Source organism: Manis pentadactyla, chromosome 4 (assembly GCF_030020395.1).
Source record: "Manis pentadactyla isolate mManPen7 chromosome 4, mManPen7.hap1, whole genome shotgun sequence".
NCBI classification, from domain to species: Eukaryota; Metazoa; Chordata; class Mammalia; order Pholidota; family Manidae; genus Manis; species Manis pentadactyla.
The window spans coordinates 185720686-185724947 of record NC_080022.1 but is presented as its reverse complement, the minus strand read 5'-3'; the positions used below and the strand labels follow the sequence as shown (position 1 = coordinate 185724947).

At 49.4% G+C, this 4262-nt stretch overlaps 1 non-coding gene across 1 annotated transcript; it reads right to left on the bottom strand.

Annotated features, from left to right (window-relative positions):
- Positions 1-544: 544 nt before the first annotated feature.
- LOC118919916 (small Cajal body-specific RNA 16) lies at positions 545-730 on the bottom strand. Its single transcript, XR_005027716.2, has one exon. It is a non-coding gene; the product is annotated as a small Cajal body-specific RNA 16 (non-coding RNA).
- Between the last annotated feature and the right edge of the window lie 3532 nt (positions 731-4262).

Sequence of the window (4262 nt, the reverse complement as noted above, 5' to 3'; positions counted from 1 at the left end):
TTGAAATTACAGATTTTAGCATATCATCCTCCTGTTAAAACCCATGATCACCTCCCATGGTCTTAGGAAAGACGGAGATACTAACATGAGCCACAGGCCCTGCCTGGTCTGGCCCTTCCCAACCCTTCAGCCTCATTTCACAGCATTCCCCTCTGGCTTTCTGAACTATAATGGCTTTATTTCAGTTCCTCCGCTAGCCACATTTGTTAGGCCACTAGGCCTTCTCACCGAACTCCTACTCAACCTTCAGAGTCCAGCCCAAGGACTTCATCCTCAGGAATACTTCTAGTCTCCATCAGGCTCATTGTGATGTACGTTCTAATAGGACTGTGCTTTCTTCAGAGCTCAACTCAGCTTGAATTTCATCCTCTTTAGCAAGATCGCTTATCTTGTCTAACAGGGCTGTAGCTCTCTGAGAATAAGGGCCATGGCTGCTTTGTTCATCTCTGTAAGTAACCACGAATGTTAAACAAACGCTGTCCACATGTTTTTTACACTATCTGCTCTCTGGTACTAACCAGAGGTTTTCTTCTTTCAGCGTAAGTCCTGTTTGCAGTATCATACATGATCATCAAACTGCTGCTAGAATGTTCACACCTGTTACTGCAAATTTAAAACCCAGAAAAAACTTCTCCTGGGATTTACTTTAGGTCAGGGTCAGGCTGTCTGGTACAAGGCTGAACCCACAACTGCGCAGGTTCAACAACGCAGGAGCCTTTCCCCAGACCATCGGCCTTAGGGCGCTTCCTCCCCACGCTTCACGTACCTGGACCCCCCAAACCGAGGTCGCCCGACACGACCTCACCAACGAGACGGAGAAGGAAATAACCACCGCATGCCTTCGTCCAACAGCCGGGGGCTGGAGAGAGCTCTTTTCTGAGGAAAGCCTGGGGAAAGAGAGTAACAGACGTGCTGTTCACCCTGAAGATGTGCTCACCCCACGTTCGCTCTCCCGGAAACCCGCGCTGGGTACCCGCCGGGGACCCCACGGCCTCTGCCAGCGGCTGCGCCCACGAGGCCCCACCCGGCGCTGGTGGCCGTATTCAGACCCGGCTGCCTCCGCCTCCTCCGTCGGAGTCCCAGCTGCCCTGTAGGGAGCGGCCCCGGGGGTCCGCAGGCTGGGCCGGTGGCAGCTGAAGCCCCGCGTCACCCCCGCGGGCCGAGGCCAGCGACCAGCCCGCGGCGAGGGGACATCGGCTCTCGGACACACAGGGAACGCGACTACGTACGCCTCCTACCTCGCGGGCCAAAGCCGCTCCGCACACGCACTTCCGCCCGGAAGTGTCGGCTTATCACAGAGGCGGCTGCTAGCGGGTCGCCCTCGGCTGGGAAACTAGGTCCTCCGAGGATATCTTAAAGGGGCCGGAGCCAGGGGAATGGGAACTAACGGGAATGAGCACCCTAACGGGCGCGGAGGGCCCTAGGTCAAGGGAAGCAGAAGGGACATTCCGTCTCTCAGGAGCCTGGGGCCATGCGCGCATTGTCCCTTTACTCTTCAGGCAGCCCTTTGAAGGGGTGGGGACAAAGTCGCTGCTTTCTCCGGGGAGAAAGCTCCCGCGATGAGTGACTTCCCAGGGCTCTGCCAGCCGGGAAGTTGGGTTCCGCTCCAAATCCAGCGCTCTTTGAGCCACCCCAGGTGGCAGGAAGGACAAAGCTGGGAGAAGGGGGCTTACGAAGATGGACGCTGCCTTTTCCTATTGAGACATAGCTGGAAGTCGTCCTCCACCAAAAACTGAGCATCTGATAAATTCCCTACAGTTCAGCGGTTCAATGGGCAGAGGAAGTAGCAAGCAGAATTGCTATGGTGAGACTGTGGGACCCCCGGAAAGTTAGCCTGACCCAACCTACTCCATTTTGTGTTAAAACCTTAGTCCTAAGCAACATCGGTGAAATCCCAGTCCTAAGCAAAATAAGAGGGAGGAAATACCCCATCCCTGGAAAAACCACAAGCTAGAAATACCGAGAAAAACCACAATAAGTAAATATCCATTTTGCTGAAACTGCCCCTTGGAAAGCCCCTAACCATTTTGCTGCGTCTGCTAAACTGGTTATTGCTTTCAAAAGGAGTATAAAAGCAAAAAGGGAACTTTGTTCAGGGTCTCAGATTATGTCCTGTGTTCTGACGGGCTGCTGAGACCCTAGTTCGAACTAGCAATAAAGACTTGTTTTGCTTTTGCATCTCGCGTCTGAACTTGGCGGCTGCGACTCCACACGAGGGACTCAAGGAAACGGGGCACAACAAGACTAATCGCACAACCAAGGAACAAGTGCTGGAGCTGTGGAAGTGACAGACCCTGGGGAGATACCAGGCCACCACCTTCCTTAAACACCTGCATAGGCCCTCTCCTTGCTGTCGCAGGTCACAGACCAGCAGCCTTGCGTTCTGCCTTTCGGAAGGACAGGCACTCTGGTTAGTCGCAGGCCACCTCTACTCCCTATTAAGCTACACCCACTGTTCACCACATTTATAGTACGGGCGGTCCAGGGAAGATGTGTGAATTTGTGACATGGGGTCTCCTGGCTAAAAAGGCCAACTTCCGGGCATTCAGATCCTTCAGAATCTAGCCTCATTTGCCACCACTCTCTCCCTTCCTCAGTATCGCCAACCAAGCACCCACCATGCCCCACCCCCCAGCCCCCAGCCCCCAGCCTCATCTTCCCACAGGAATGACTGTTGAACTGAGTCCTGAAGGATGGGATTTGTCTTCGCACTTGCTATTCCTCCAGCTTGGCATCCCCTCTACCTGTGCTGTCTCCCTTCCTGGCCTGAAATGGAGCAGAACGGGATTCGGACTTGTTGACCCGGGGTCTCAGCACCTCACAGGGAGTCTGCAGCTGGTCCACAGTCACTCCAGGGGTTGAGTGAACGTGGCCAGAGGAGGTGAGGCAATCTGTCAGGCCTAGTCTCTGTTTTGCTGCGCCCTTGACTTCACATCCCTCTGTTTCTCCCTATGTGGGTTGAAGAAACTAGACAGGTCCCAACCTTCATTTACCAGTGAAACTCTTTTTCAGATGCAACATTTTCCAGAAATTTAGTAATTAAAACAGATGCAACTTTGTAAAACCTGACAACAAAAAGACAACAACAAAAAAACATTAAAAATTGGCAAAACACTTGAATAGGCATTTATCCAGTGAAGATATACAAATGGCTGATAATCATATGAGAAATGCTCAATGTCATTAAGCACTGCAGAAATGCAAATCAAAACCACAACATGCGATACCATTTCAAACCCATAAGGATGGTTATAATATTTTTTAAAATCTCAAAATAAGTTTTGGGGGGATGTGGTGAAATTGGGAACCTTGGACATCACTGGTGAGAATGTAAAATTGTGTTGCCACTCTGGAAAATAATTTGGCAGTTCCTCAAATAGTTAAACGTAGAGTTACCATGTGATCCCTCAATTCCACTCTTACGTGTATTTCCCAAAAACTGAAAATAGAGATTCAAACAGATACTTGTGTACTCATGTTCATACCAGCATTATTTACAATCACCGAAAGGTGGAAACAACCCGAGTGTCCATCAACCAATGAAGAGATAAACAAAATCTGATCTACACGTACACTGGATTGGTATTCAGCCCTAAAAGGAAGGAAGTTCTGACATATGCCACAGGGTTGGTGAGCCTTGAAAACATTATGCTCAGTGAGATAAGCCAGTCATAAAGGCCACATGTTGTATGATTCTATTCTTATGAGATGTCTTAGAGTAGGCAGATTTGTAGATTAGAGGCAACCAGTGCTTGGGGGAATGGTGAATGAGGAGTCAGTGCTTAACTGGGCTGATGTTTGCACATCATTATACGTGTACTTACAGCCATAGACCAGCATTCAAAAATGGTTAAAATGTTAAGTTTTGTGTTATGCATATTTCGCCACAATACATTTTTTCTGATCTAAAAAAAGGTTGAAATGGCAATTTTTATGTTATACCTATTGTAGCACAATAAAAAAAATGAGAAAGTGGATAGATGGAGCTCCAAAATACATTTTTAAGTGAAGAGAAAAGCAAGGTGCAAGACGATATGTTTGGTATGCTACCATTTATTTTTAAAAATAATATAAAATACTATTCATGTCGATAAAAGCCCCAGATAAACTGGGAGATACTCTGGGAAACAGCTCAGGGCCCTGAGGCTTTGTGTGCCCCTTGTCCCAGGTCTCCCAGAGGCTGCCAGCAGCAGGACCCCCTCTGAAGCTCTTTGCAGCTCTCATGTCCTAGGATCGCAGAGTGAAGACGGCCCCAAAGGGAA